Below are 15,624 nucleotides of genomic sequence, written 5' to 3' on the forward strand. Positions count from 1 at the left end.
CTTCAGGCACAGGTGTTCCCTGTCCGGGGAAGTCCGAGAAATAACTTCACTGACCTTGGGGAGGCAGCCTCTGTCCCTGGGAATCCCTGCAAACCCCCCTACCATTCCCTGGCACAGAGACATTAGGAAAACCCTCAGGGGAGACCAGCTCAGGCATTCCGTTGGAACCCACGTGCTGCCGAAATTTGGTGGAACCTCGCCACGCTCAGGGTTCCGGAAGCATTGTCAGTGCGTGGGGGAGCTCGAGAGACACCTCCACGCAGCTCTCTTCAGGCACAGGTGTTCCCTGTCCGGGGAAGTCCGAGAAATACCTTCCCTGACCTTGGGGAGGCAGCCTCTGTCACTGGGATTTCCTGCAAACCCCCCTAGCATTCCCTGGCACAGAGACATTAGGAAAACCCTCAGGGGAGACCAGCTCAGGCATTCCGTTGGAACCCACGCGCTGCCGACCGTTGGTGGAACCTCCCCACGCTCAGGGTTCCGGAAGCATTGTCAGTGCGTGGGGGAGCTCGAGAGACACCTCCACGCAGCTCTCTTCAGGCACAGGTGTTCCCTGTCCGGGGAAGTCCGAGAAAAAACTTCCCTGACCTTGGGGAGGCAGCCTCTGTCACTGGGAATTCCTGCAAACACCCCTAGCATTCCCTGGCACAGAGACATTAGGAAAACCCTCAGGGGAGACCAGCTCAGGCATTCCGTTGGAACCCACGCGCTGCCGACCGTTGGTGGAACCTCCCCACGATCAGGGTTCCGGAAGCATTGTCATTGTGTGGGGGAGCTCGAGAGACACCTCCACGCAGCTCTCTTCAGGCACAGTTTTTCCCTGTCCGGGGAAGTCCGAGAAATACCTTCCCTGACCTTGGGGAGGCAGCCTCTGTCACTGGGATTTCCTGCAAACCCCCGTAGCATTCCCTGGCACAGAGACATTAGGAAAACCCTCAGGGGAGACCAGCTCAGGCATTCCGTTGAAACCCACGCGCTGCCGACCGTTGGTGGAACCTCCCCACGCTCAGGGTTCCGGAAGCATTGTCAGTGCGTGGGGGAGCTCGAGAGACATCTCCACGCAGCTCTTTTCAGGCACAGGTGTTCCCTGTCCGGGGAAGTCCGAGAAATACCTTCCCTGACCTTGGGGAGGCAGCCTCTGTCACTGGGATTTCCTGCAAACCCCCCTAGCATTCCCTGGCACAGAGACATTAGGAAAACCCTCAGGGGAGACCAGCTCAGGCATTCCGTTTGAACCCACGCGCTGCCGACCGTTGGTGGAACCTCCCCACGCTCAGGGTTCCGGAAGCATTGTCAGTGCGTGGGGGAGCTCGAGAGACACCTCCACGAAGCTCTCTTAAGTCACTGGTGTTCCCTGTCCGGAGAAGTCCGAGAAATAACTTCCCTGACCTTGGGGAGGCAGCCTCTGTCCCTGGGAATTCCTGCAAACCCCCCTAGCATTCCCTGGCACAGAGACATTAGGAAAACCCTCAGGGGAGACCAGCTCAGGCATTCCGTTGGAACCCACGTGCTGCCGAAATTTGGTGGAACCTCGCCACGCTCAGGGTTCCGGAAGCATTGTCAGTGCGTGGGGGAGCTCGAGAGACACCTCCACGCAGCTCTCTTCAGGCACATGTGTTCCCTGTACGGGGAAGTCCGAGAAATACCTTCCCTGACCTTGGGGAGGCAGCCTCTGTCACTGGGATTTCCTGCAAACCCCCCTAGCATTCACTGGCACAGAGACATTAGGAAAACCCTCAGGGGAGACCAGCTCAGGCATTCCGTTGGAACCCACGCGCTGCCGACCGTTGGTGGAACCTCCCCACGCTCAGGGTTCCGGAAGCATTGTCAGTGCGTGGGGGAGCTCGAGAGACACCTCCACGCAGCTCTCTTCAGGCACAGGTGTTCCCTGTCCGGGGAAGTCCGAGAAAAAACTTCCCTGACCTTGGGGAGGCAGCCTCTGTCACTGGGATTTCCTGCAAACACCCCTAGCATTCCCTGGCACAGAGACATTAGGAAAACCCTCAGGGGAGACCAGCTCAGGCATTCCGTTGGAACCCACGCGCTGCCGACCGATGGTGGAACCTCCCCACGATCAGGGTTCCGGAAGCATTGTCATTGTGTGGGGGAGCTCGAGAGACACCTCCACGCAGCTCTCTTCAGGCACAGTTTTTCCCTGTCCGGGGAAGTCCGAGAAATACCTTCCCTGACCTTGGGGAGGCAGCCTCTGTCACTGGGACTTCCTGCAAACCCCCGTAGCATTCCCTGGCACAGAGACATTAGGAAAACCCTCAGGGGAGACCAGCTCAGGCATTCCGTTGAAACCCACGCGCTGCCGACCGTTGGTGGAACCTCCCCACGCTCAGGGTTCCGGAAGCATTGTCAGTGCGTGGGGGAGCTCGAGAGACATCTCCACGCAGCTCTCTTCAGGCACAGGTGTTCCCTGTCCGGGGAAGTCCGAGAAATACCTTCCCTGACCTTGGGGAGGCAGCCTCTGTCACTGGGATTTCCTGCAAACCCCCCTAGCATTCCCTGGCACAGAGACATTAGGAAAACCCTCAGGGGAGACCAGCTCAGGCATTCCGTTGGAACCCACGCGCTGCCGACCGTTGGTGGAACCTCCCCACGCTCAGGGTTCCGGAAGCATTGTCAGTGCGTGGGGGAGCTCGAGAGACACCTCCACGGAGCTCTCTTCAGGCACAGGTGTTCCCTGTCCGGGGAAGTCCGAGAAATACTTTCCCTGACCTTGGGGAGGCAGCCTCTGTCACTGGGATTTCCTGCAAACACCCCTAGCATTCCCTGGCACAGAGACATTAGGAAAACCCTCAGGGGAGACCAGCTGAGGCATTCCGTTGGAACCCACGCGCTGCCGACCGTTGGTGGAACCTCCCCACGCTCAGGGTTCCGGAAGCATTGTCAGTGCGTGGGGGAGCTCGAGAGACACCTCCACGCAGCTCTCTTCAGGCACAGGTGTTCCCTGTCCGGGGAAGTCCGAGAAATACCTTCCCTGACCTTGGGGAGGCAGCCTCTGTCACTGGGATTTCCTGCAAACACCCCTAGCATTCCCTGGCACAGAGACATTAGGAAAACCCTCAGGGGAGACCAGCTCAGGCATTCCGTTGGAACCCACGCGCTGCCGACCGTTGGTGGAACCTCCCCACGCTCAGGGTTCCGGAAGCATTGTCAGTGCGTGGGGGAGCTCGAGAGACACCTCCACGCAGCTCTCTTCAGGCACAGGTGTTCCCTGTCCGGGGAAGTCCGAGAAATACCTTCCCTGACCTTGGGGAGGCAGCCTCTGTCACTGGGATTTCCTGCAAACCCCCCTAGCATTCCCTGGCACAGAGACATTAGGAAAACCCTCAGGGGAGACCAGCTCAGGCATTCCGTTGGAACCCACGCGCTGCCGACCGTTGGTGGAACCTCCCCACGCTCAGGGTTCCGGAAGCATTGTCAGTGCGTGGGGGAGCTCGAGAGACACCTCCACGCAGCTCTCTTCAGGCACAGGTGTTCCCTGTCCGGGGAAGTCCGAGAAATACCTTCCCTGACCTTGGGGAGGCAGCCTCTGTCACTGGGATTTCCTGCAAACAACCCTAGCATTCCCTGGCACAGAGACATTAGGAAAACGCTCAGGGGAGAACAGCTCAGGCATTCCGTTGGAACCCACGCGCTGCCGACCGTTGGTAGAACCTCCCCACGCTCAGGGATCCGGAAGCATTGTCAGTGCGTGGGGGAGCTCGAGAGACACCTCCACGCAGCTCTCTTCAGGCACAGGTGTTCCCTGTCCGGGGAGGTCCGAGAAATACCTTCCCTGACCTTGGGGAGGCAGCCTCTGTCACTGGGAATTCCTGCAAACACCCCTAGCATTCCCTGGCACAGAGACATTAGGAAAACCCTCAGGGGAGACCAGCTCAGGCATTCCGTTGGTACCCACGCGCTGCCGACCGTTGGTGGAACCTCCCCACGCTCAGGGTTCCGGAAGCATTGTCAGTGCGTGGGGGAGCTCGAGAGACACCTCCACGCAGCTCTCTTCAGGCACAGGTGTTCCCTGTCCGGGGAAGTCCGAGAAATACCTTCCCTGACCTTGGGGAGGCAGCCTCTGTCACTGGGATTTCCTGCAAACACCCCTAGCATTCCCTGGCACAGAGACATTAGGAAAACCCTCAGGGGAGACCAGCTCAGGTATTCCGTTGGAACCCACGCGCTGCCGACCGTTGGTGGAACCTCCCCACGCTCAGGGTTCCGGAAGCATTGTCATTGTGTGGGGGAGCTCGAGAGACACCTCCACGCAGCTCTCTTCAGGCACAGTTGTTCCCTGTCCGGGGAAGTCCGAGAAATACCTTCCCTGACCTTGTGGAGGCAGCCTCTGTCACTGGGATTTCCTGCAAACCCCCGTAGCATTCCCTGGCACAGAGACATTAGGAAAACCCTCAGGGGAGACCAGCTCAGGCATTCCTTTGAAACCCACGCGCTGCCGACCGTTGGTGGAACCTCCCCACGCTCAGGGTTCCGGAAGCATTGTCAGTGCGTGGGGGAGCTCGAGAGACATCTCCATGAAGCTCTCTTCAGGCACAGGTGTTCCCTGTCCGGGGAAGTCCGAGAAATACCTTCCCTGACCTTGGGGAGGCAGCCTCTGTCACTGGGATTTCCTGCAAACCGCCTAGCATTCCCTGGCACAGAGACATTAGGAAAACCCTCAGGGGAGACCAGCTCAGGCATTCCGTTGGAACCCACGCGCTGCCGACCGTTGGTGGAACCTCCCCACGCTCAGGGTTCCGGAAGCATTGTCAGTGCGTGGGGGAGCTCGAGAGACACCTCCACGCAGCTCTCTTCAGGCACAGGTGTTCCCTGTCCGGGGAAGTCCGAGAAATACTTTCCCTGACCTTGGGGAGGCAGCCTCTGTCACTGGGATTTCCTGCAAACACCCCTAGCATTCCCTGGCACAGAGACATTAGGAAAACCCTCAGGGGAGACCAGCTGAGGCATTCCGTTGGAACCCACGCGCTGCCGACCGTTGGTGGAACCTCCCCACGCTCAGGGTTCCGGAAGCATTGTCAGTGCGTGGGGGAGCTCGAGAGACACCTCCACGCAGCTCTCTTCAGGCACAGGTGTTCCCTGTCCGGGGAAGTCCGAGAAATACCTTCCCTGACCTTGGGGAGGCAGCCTCTGTCACTGAGATTTCCTGCAAACCCCCCTAGCATTCCCTGGCACAGAGACATTAGGAAAACCCTCAGGGGAGACCAGCTCAGGCATTCCGTTGGAACCCACGCGCTGCCGACCGTTGGTGGAACCTCCCCACGATCAGGGTTCCGGAAGTATTGTCAGTGCGTGGGGGAGCTCGAGAGACACCTCCACGCAGCTCTCTTCAGGCACAGGTGTTCCCTGTCCGGGGAAGTCCGAGAAATAATTTCCCTGACCTTGGGGAGGCCGCCTCTCTCACTGGGATTTTCTGCAAACCCCCCCAGCATTCCCTGGCACAGAGACATTAGGAAAACCCTCAGAGGAGACCAGCTCAGGCATTCCGTTTGAACCCACGCGCTGCCGACCGTTGGTGGAACCTCCCCATGCTCAGGGTTCCGGAAGAATTGTCAGTGCGTGGGGGAGCTCGAGAGACACCTCTACGCAGCTCTCTTCAGGCACAGGTGTTCCCTGTCCGGAGAAGTCCGAGAAATACCTTCCCTGACCTTGGGGAGGCAGCCTCTGTCACTGGGATTTCCTGCAAACCCCCCTAGCATTCCCTGGCACAGAGACATTAGGAAAACCCTCAGGGGAGACCAGCTCAGGCATTCCGTTGGAACCGACGCGCTGCCGACCGTTGGTGGAACCTCCCCACGCTCAGGGTTCCGGAAGCATTGTCAGTGCGTGGGGGAGCTCGAGAGACACCTCCAAGCAGCTCTCTTCAGGCACAGGTGTTCCCTGTCCGGGGAAGTCCGAGAAATACCTTCCCTGACTTTGGGGAGGCAGCCTCTGTCACTGGGATTTCCTGCAAACCCCCCTAGCATTCCCTGGCACAGAGACATTAGGAAAACCCTCAGGGGAGACCAGCTCAGGCATTCCGTTGGAACCCACGCGCTGCCGACCGTTGGTGGAACCTCCCCACGCTCAGGGTTCCGGAAGCATTGTCAGTGCGTGGGGGAGCTCGAGAGACACCTCCACGCAGCTCTCTTCAGGCACAGGTGTTCCCTGTCCGGGGAAGTCCGAGAAATACCTTCCCTGACCTTGGGGAGGCAGCCTCTGTCACTGGGATTTCCTGCAAACCCCCCTAGCATTCCCTGGCACAGAGACATTAGGAAAACCCTCAGGGGAGACCAGCTCAGGCATTCCGTTGGAACCCACGCGCTGCCGACCGCTGGTGGAACCTCCCCACGCTCAGGGTTCCGGAAGCATTGTCAGTGCGTGGGGGAGCTCGAGAGACATCTCCACGCAGCTCTCTTCAGGCACAGGTGTTCCCTGTCCGGGGAAGTCCGAGAAATACCTTCCCTGACCTTGGGGAGGCAGCCTCTGTCACTGGGATTTCCTGCAAACACCCCTAGCATTCCCTGGCACAGAGACATTAGGAAAACCCTCAGGGGAGACCAGCTCAGGCATTCCGTTGGAACCCACGCGCTGCCGACCGTTGGTGGAACCTCCCCACGATCAGGGTTCCGGAAGCATTGTCAGTGCGTGGGGGAGCTCGAGAGACACCTCCACGCAGCTCTCTTCAGGCACAGGTGTTCCCTGTCCGGGGAAGTCCGAGAAATAATTTCCCTGACCTTGGGGAGGCCGCCTCTCTCACTGGGATTTTCTGCAAACCCCCCTAGCATTCCCTGGCACAGAGACATTAGGAAAACACTCAGAGGAGACCAGCTCAGGCATTCCGTTGGAACCCACGCGCTGCCGACCGTTGGTGGAACCTCCACATGCTCAGGGTTCCGGAAGCATTGTCAGTGCGTGGGGGAGCTCGAGAGACACCTCCACGCAGCTCTCTTCAGGCACAGGTGTTCCCTGTATGGGGAAGTCCGAGAAATACCTTCCCTGACCTTGGGGAGGCAGCCTCTGTCACTGGGATTTCCTGCAAACCCCCCTAGCATTCCCTGGCACAGAGACATTAGGAAAACCCTCAGGGGAGATCAGCTGAGGCATTCCGTTGGAACCCACGCGCTGCCGACCGTTGGTGGAACCTCCCCACGCTCTGGGTTCCGGAAGCATTGTCAGTGCGTGGGGGAGCTCGAGAGACACCTCCAAGCAGCTCTCTTCAGGCACAGGTGTTCCCTGTCTGGGGAAGTCCGAGAAATACCTTCCCTGACCTTGGGGAGGCAGCCTCTGTCACTGGGATTTCCTGCAAACCCCCCTAGCATTCCCTGGCACAGAGACATTAGGAAAACCCTCAGGGGAGACCAGCTGAGGCATTCCGTTGGAACCCACGCGCTGCCGACCGTTGGTGGAACCTCCCCACGCTCAGGGTTCCGGAAGCATTGTCAGTGCGTGGGGGAGCTCGAGAGACACCTCCACGAAGCTCTCTTAAGTCACAGGTGTTCCCTGTCCGGGGAAGTCCGAGAAATACCTTCCCTGACCTTGGGGAGGCTGCCTCTGTCACTGGGACTTCCTGCAACCCCCCCTAGCATTCCCTGGCACAGAGACATTAGGAAAACCCTCAGGGGAGACGAGCTTAGGCATTCCGTTAGAACCAACGCCCTGCCGACCCTTGGTGAAACCTCTCCACGCTCAGGATTCCGAAACCATTGTCAGTGCGTGGGGGAGCTCGAGAGACAACTCCACGCAGCTCTCTTCAGTCACAGGTGTTCCCTGTTCGTGGAAGTCCGAGAAATACCTTCCCTGACCTTGGGAACACAGCCTCTGTCACTGGGACTTCCTGCAAACACCCCTAGCATTCCCTGGCACAGAGAAATCAGGTAAATCAGCAGGGGAGACGAGCTTAGGCATTCCGTAAGATCCCACGCGCTACCGACCGTTGGTGGAACCTCCAAACGCTCAGGATTCCGGAACCATTGTCAGTGCGTGGGGGAGCTCGAGAGACAACTCCATGCAGCTCTCTTAATTCACAGGTGTTCCCTTTCCGGAGAAGTCCGAGAAATACCTTCCCTGACCTTGGGGAGGCAGCCTCTGACCCTGGGACTTCCTGCTAACACCCGTAGCATTCCCTGGCACAGAGACATTAGGAAAACCCTCAGGGGAGACGAGCTTAGGCATTCCGTTAGAACCCACGCGCTGCCGAACGTTGGTGCAACCTCCCCACGTTCAGGATTCTGGAAACATTGTCAGTGCGTGGGGGAGCTCGAGAGACAACTCCACGCAGCTCTCTTCAGTCACAGGTCTCCCCTGTCCGGGGAAGTCCGAGAAAAACCTTCCCTGATCTTGGGGAGGCAGCCTCTGTCCCTGGGACTTCTTGCAACCCCCCCTAGCATTCCCTGGCACAGAGACATTAGGAAAACCCTCAGGGGAGACGAGCTTAGGCATTCCGTTAGAACCGACGCCCTGCCGACCGTTGGTGAAACCTCTCCACGCTCAGGATTCCGAAACCATTGTCATTGCGTGGGGGAGCTCGAGAGACAACTCCACGCAGCTCTCTTCAGTCACAGGTGTTCCCTGTTAGGGGAAGTCCGAGAAATACCTACCCTGACCTTGGGGAGGCAGCCTCTGTCCCTTGGAATTCCTGCAAACCACCCTAGCATTCCCTGGCACAGAGATATTAGGAAAACCCTCAGGGGAGACGAAATTAGGCATTCCGTTAGAACCCACGCGCTGCCGACCGTTGGTGGAACCTCCAAACGCTCAGGATTCCGGAAACATTGTCAGTACGTGGGGGAGCTCGAGAGACAACTCCATGCAGCTCTCTTAATTCACAGGTGTTCCCTTTCCGGAGAAGTCCGAGAAATACCTTCCCTGACCTTGGGGAGGCAGCCTCTGTCACTGGGATTTCCTGCAAACACCCCTAGCATTCCCTGGCACAGAGACATTAGGAAAACCCTCAGGGGAGACCAGCTCAGGCATTCCGTTGGAACCCACGCGCTGCCGACCGTTGGTGGAACCTCCCCACGCTCAGGGTTCCGGAAGCATTGTCAGTGCGTGGGGGAGCTCGAGAGACAACTCCACGCAGCTCTCTTCAGGCACAGGTGTTCCCTGTCCGGGGAAGTCCGAGAAATACCTTCCCTGACCTTGGGGAGGCAGCCTCTGTCACTGGGATTTCCTGCAAACCCCCCTAGCATTCCCTGGCACAGAGACATTAGGAAAACGCTCAGGGGAGACCAGCTCAGGCATTCCGTTGGAACCCACGCGCTGCCGACCGTTGGTGGAACCTCCCCACGCTCAGGGTTCCGGAAGCATTGTCAGTGCGTGGGGGAGCTCGAGAGACACCTCCACGCAGCTCTCTTCAGGCACAGGTGTTCCCTGTCCGGGGAAGTCCGAGAAATACCTTCCCTGACCTTGGGGAGGCAGCCTCTGTCACTGGGATTTCCTGCAAACACCCCTAGCATTCCCTGGCACAGAGATATTAGGAAAACGCTCAGGGGAGAACAGCTCAGGCATTCCGTTGGAACCCACGCGCTGCCGACCGTTGTTGGAACCTCCCCACGCTCAGGGTTCCGGAAGCATTGTCAGTGCGTGGGGGAGCTCGAGAGACACCTCCACGCAGCTCTCTTCAGGCACAGGTGTTCCCTGTCCGGGGAAGTCCGAGAAATACCATCCCTGACCTTGGGGAGGCAGCCTCTGTCACTGGGATTTCCTGCAAACCCCCCTAGCATTCCCTGGCACAGAGACATTAGGAAAACCCTCAGGGGAGACCAGCTCAGGCATTCCGTTGGAACCCACGCGCTGCCGACCGTTGGTGGAACCTCCCCACGCTCAGGGTTCCGGAAGCATTGTCAGTGCGTGGGGGAGCTCGAGAGACACCTCCACGCAGCTCTCTTCAGGCACAGTTGTTCCCTGTCCGGGGAAGTCCGAGAAATACCTTCCCTGACCTTGGGGATTCAGCCTGTGTCACTGGGATTTCCTGCAAACTCCCGTAGCATTCCCTGGCACAGAGACATTAGGAAAACCCTCAGGGGAGACCAGCTCAGGCATACCGTTGGAACCCACGCGCTGCAGACCGTTGGTGGAACCTCCCCACGCTAAGGGTTCCGGAAGCATTGTCAGTGCGTGGGGGAGCTCGAGAGACACCTCCACGCAGCTCTCTTCAGGCACAGGTGTTCCCTGTCCGGGGAAGTCCGAGAAATAACTTCCCTCAGCTTGGGGAGTCAACCTCTGTCACTGGGATTTCCTGCACAAATCTCTGGCATTCCCTGGCACAGAGACATTAGGAAAACCCTCAGGGGAGGCGAGCTTAGGCATTCCGTTAAATCCCACGCGCTGCCGACCGTTGGTGGAACCTCCCCACGCTCAGGATTCCGGAACCATTGTCAGTGCGTGGGGGATCTCGAGAGACAACTCCACGCAGCTCTCTTCACTCACAGGTGTTCCCTGTCTGGGGAAGTCCGAGAAATAACTTCCCTGACTTGGGGAGGCAGCCTCTGTCACTAGAACTTCCTGCAACCCCCCTAGCATTCCCTGGCACAGAGACATTAGGAAAACCCTCAGGGGAGACGAGCTTAGGCATTCCATTAGAACCCACGCGCTGCCGACCGTTGGTGGAACCTCCCCATGCTCAGGATTCCGGAACCATTGTCAGTGCGTGGGGGATCTCGAGAGACAACTCCACGCAGCTCTCTTCACTCACAGGTGTTCCCTGTCTGGGGAAGTTCGAGAAATAACTTCCCTGAACTTGGGGAGGCAGCCTCTGTCACTAGGACTTCCTGCAGCCCCCCTAGCATTCCCTGGCACAGAGACATTAGGAAAACCCTCAGGGGAGACGAACTTAGGCATTCCGTTAGAACCCACGCGCTGCCGACCGTTGGTGGAACCTCCCCACGCTCAGGATTCCGGAACCATTGTCAGTGCGTGGGGGAGCTCGAGAGACAACTCCACGCAGCTCTCTTCAGTCACAGGTGTTCCTCTGCGGGGAAGTCTGTGAAATAACTTTCCTGACCTTGGGGAGGCAGCCTCTGTCACTGGGAATTCCTACAAACCCCGCTAGCATTCCCTGGCACAGAGACATTAGGAAAACACTCAGGGGAGACGAGCTTAGGCATTTCGTTAGAACCCACGCGCTGCCGACCGTTGGTGGAACCTCTCCACCCTCAGGATTCCGGAACCATTGTCAGTGCGTGGGGGAGCTCGAGAGACAACTCCACGCAGCTCTCTTCAGTCACAGGTGTTCCCTGTTCGGGGAAGTCCGAGAAATAACTTCCCTGACCTTGGGGAGGCAGCCTCTTTCACTGGGACTTCCTGCAAACCCCCCTAGCATTCCCTGGAACAGAGACATTAGGAAAACCCTCAGGGGAGACGAGCTTAGGCATTCCATTATAACCCACGCGCTGCCGACCGTTGGTGGAACCTCCCCACGCTCAGGATTCCGGAACCATTGTCAGTGCGTGGGGGAGATCGAGAGACAACTCCACGCAGCTCTCTTCAGTCACAGGTGTTCCCAGCTCGGGGAAGTCCGAGACATAATTTCCCTGACCTTGGGGAGGCAGCCTCTTACCCTGGGACTTCCTGCAAACCCCCCTAGCATTCCCTGGCACAGAGACATTAGGAAAACCCTCAGGGGAGACGAGCTTATGCATTCCGTTAGAACCCACGCGCTGCCGACCGTTGGTGGAACCTCCCCACGCTCAGGATTCCGGAACCATTGTCAGTGCGTGGGGGAGCTCGAGAGACAACTCCACGCAGCTCTCTTCAGTCACAGGTGTTCCATGTTCGGGGAAGTCCGAGAAATACCTTCCCTGACCTTGGGGATGCAGCCTCTGTCACTGGGACTTACTGCAAACCCCCCTAGCATTCCCTGGCACAGAGACATTAGGAGAACCCTCAGGGGAGACGAGCTTAGGCATTCCGTTAGAACCCAAGCGCTGCCGACCGTTGCTGGAACCTCCCCACGCGCAGGATTCCGGAACCATTGTCAGTGCGTGGGGGAGCTCGAGAGACAACTCCACGCAGCTCTCTTCAGTCACAGGTGTTCCCTGTTCGGATAAGTACGAGAAATACCATCCCTGATATTGGGGAGGCAGCCTCTGTCCCTGGGAATTCCTGCAAACACCCCTAGCATTCCCTGGCACAGAGACATTAGGAAAACCGTCAGGGGAGACGAGCTTAGGCATTCCGTTAGAACCCACGCTCTGCCGACCTTTGGTGGAACCTCCCCACGCTCAGGATTCCGGAAACATTGTCAGTGCGTGGGGGAGCTCGAGAGACAACTCCACGCAGCGCTCTTCAGTCACAGGTTTTCCCTGTTTGGGGAAGTCCGAGAAAAACCTTCCCTGACCTTGGGGAGGCAGCCTCTGTCCCTGGGACTTCCTGCAAACACCTCTAGCATTCCCTGGCACAGAGACATTAGGAAAACCCTCAGGGGAGACGAGCTTAGGCATTCCGTTAGAACCCACGCGCTGCCGACCGTTGGTGGAACCTCTCCACGCTCAGGATTCCGGAACCATTGTCAGTGCGTGGGGGAGCTCGAGAGACAACTCCATGCAGCTCTCTTCAGTCACAGGTGTTCCCTGTTCGCGGAAGTCCGAGAAATAACTTCCCTGGCCTTGGGGAGGCAGCCTCTGTCCCTGGGAATTCCTGCAAATCCCCTTAGCATTCCTTGGCACAGAGACATTAGGAAAACCCTCAGGTGAGACGAGCTTAGCCATTCCGTTAGAACCCACTCGCTGCCGACCGTTGGTGGAACCTCCCCATGCTTAGGATTCCGGAACAATTGTCAATGCTTGGGGGAGCTCGAGAGACAACTCCACGCAGCTCTCTTCAGTCACAGGTGTTCCCTGTCCGGGGAAGTCCGAGAAAAACCTTCCCTGACCTTGGGGAGGCAGCCTCTGTCCCTGAGAATTCCTGCAAACCCCCCTAGCTTTCCCTGGCACAGAGACATTAGGAAAACTCTCAGGGAAGACGAGCTTAGGGATTCCGTTTGAACCCACGCGCTGACGACCGTTGGTGGAACCTCCACACGCTCAGGATTCCGGAAACATTGTCAGTGCGTGGGGGATCTCGAGAGACAACTCCAAGCAGCTCTCTTCAGTCACAGGTTTTCCTTTTTCGCGGAAGTACGAGAAATAACTTCCCTGACCTTGGGGAGGCAGTCTCTTTCACTGGGACTTCCTGCAAACCCCCCTAGCCTTTCCTGGCACAGAGATATTAGGAAAACCCTTAGGGGAGACGAGCTTTGCAATTCTGTTAGAACCCACACGCTGCCGACCGTTGGTGGAACCTCCCCACGCTCAGGATTCCGGAACCATTGTCAGTGCGTCGGGGAGTTGGAGAGACAACTCCACGCAGCTCTCTTCATTCACAGTTGTTCCCTGTCCGGGGAAGCCCGAGAAATACCTTTCCTTACCATGGGGAGGCAGTCTCTGCCACTGGGACTTCCTTCAAACCCCCCTAGCATTCCCTGGCACAGAGACATTTGGAAAACCCTCAGGGGAGACGAGCTTTGCAATTCCGTTAGATCCCACGCGCTACCGACCGTTGGTGGAACCTCCCCACGCTCAGGATTCCGGAACCATTGTCAGTGCGTGGGGGAGCTCGAGAGAAAACTCCACGCAGCTCTCCTCATTCACAGGTGTTCCCTGTTTGGGGAAGTCCAAGAAATACCTTCCCTGACCTTGTGGAGGCAGCCTCTGTCCCTGGGAATTCCTGCAAACACCCCTAGTATTCCCTGGCACAGAGATATTAGGAAAACCCTCAGGGGAGACGAGCTTAGGCATTCCGTTAGAACCCACGCGCTGCCGACCGTTGGTGGAACCTCCCCAAGCTCAGGATTCCGGAACCATTGTCAGTGCGTGGGGGAGCTCGAGAGACAACTCCACGCAGCTCTCTTCAGTCACAGGTGTTCCCTGTTCGGGGAAGTCCGAGAAAAATCTTCGCTGACCTTGGGGATGCAGCCTCTGTCCCTGGGACTTCCTGCAAACCCCCCTAGCATTCCCTGGCACAGAGAAATTAGGAAAACCCTCAGGGGAGACGAGCTAAGGCATTCCGTTAGAACCCACGCGCTGCCGACCGTTGGTGGAACCTCCCCACGCTCAGGATTCCGGAACCCTTGTCAGCGCGTGGGGGAGCTCGAGAGACAACTCCACGCAGCTCTCTTCAGTCACAGATGTTCCCTGTTCGGGGAAGTCTGAGAAATACCTTCCCTGACCTTGGGAGGCAACCTCTGACCCTGGGACTTCCTGCAAACCCCCGTAGCCTTCCCGGGCATAGAGACACTTGGAAAACCCTCAGGGGAGACGAGCTTTGCAATTCTGTTAGAACCCACTCGCTGCCGACCGTTGGTGGAACCTCCCCAACATCAGGATTCCGGAATCATTGTCAGTTCGTCGGGGAGGTGGAGAGACAACTCCACGCAGCTCTCTTCAGTCACAGGTGTTCCCTGTTCGGGGAAGTCCGAGAAATACCTTCCCTGACCTTGGGGAGGCAGCCTCTGTCCCTGGGACTTCCTGCAAACCCCCCTAGTATTCCCTGGCACAGAGACATTAGGAAAAACCTCAGGGGAGACGAGCTTATGCATTCCGTTAGAACCCACGCGCTGCCGACCGTTGGTGGAACCTCCCCACGCTCAGGATTCCGGAACCATTGTCAGCGCGTGGGGGAGATCGACAGACAACTCCACGCAGCTCTCTTCAGTCACAGGTGTTCCCTGTTCGGGGAAGTCCGAGAAATACCTTCCCTGAACATGGGGAGGCAGCCTCTGTCCCTGGGATTTCCTGCAAAACCCCCTAGCATTCCCTGGCACAGAGATATTAGGAAAACCCTCAGGGGAGACGAACTTAGGCATTCCGTTAGAACCCACGCGATGCCTACCGTTGTGGAACCTCCCCAAGCTCAGGATTCCGGAACCATTGTCAGTGCATGGGGGAGCTCGAGAGACAACTCCACGCAGCTCTCTTAAGTCACAGGTGTTCAATGCTCAGGGAAGTCCGAGAAATAACTTCCCTGACCTTGGGGAGTTAGCCTCTGTCACTGGGACTTCCTGCAAACCCCCCTAGCCTTTCCTGGCACAGAGATATTAGGAAAACAATTAGGGGAGACGAGCTTTGCAATTCTGTTAGAACCCACTCGCTGCCGACCGTTGGTGGAACCTCCCCAACATCAGGATTCCGGAACCATTGTCAGTTCGTCGGGGAGGTGGAGAGACAACTCCACGCAGCTCTCTTCAGTCACAGGTGTTCCCTGTTCGGGGAAGTCCGAGAAATACCTTCCCTGACCTTGGGGAGGCAGCCTCTGTCCCTGGGACTTCCTGCAAACCCCCCTAGCATTCCCTGGCACAGAGACTTTAGGAAAACCCTCAGGGGAGACGAGCTTAGGCATTCCGTTAGAACCCACGCGCTGCCGACCGTTGGTGGAACCTCCCCACGCTCAGGATTCCGGAACCATTGTCAGTGCGTGGGGGAGCTCGAGAGAAAACTCCACGCAGCTCTCTTCAGTCACAGGTGTTCCCTGTTCGGGGAAGTCCGAGAAATAACTTCCCTGACCTTGGGGATGCAGCCTCTGCCACTGGGACTTCCTGCAAACCCCCCGAGCATTCCCTGGCACAGAGACATTAGGAAAACCCTCAGGGGAGTC

Source organism: Vicugna pacos, unplaced genomic scaffold (assembly GCF_048564905.1).
Source record: "Vicugna pacos unplaced genomic scaffold, VicPac4 SAC-SAT, whole genome shotgun sequence".
In the NCBI taxonomy this organism is placed as follows: Eukaryota; Metazoa; Chordata; class Mammalia; order Artiodactyla; family Camelidae; genus Vicugna; species Vicugna pacos.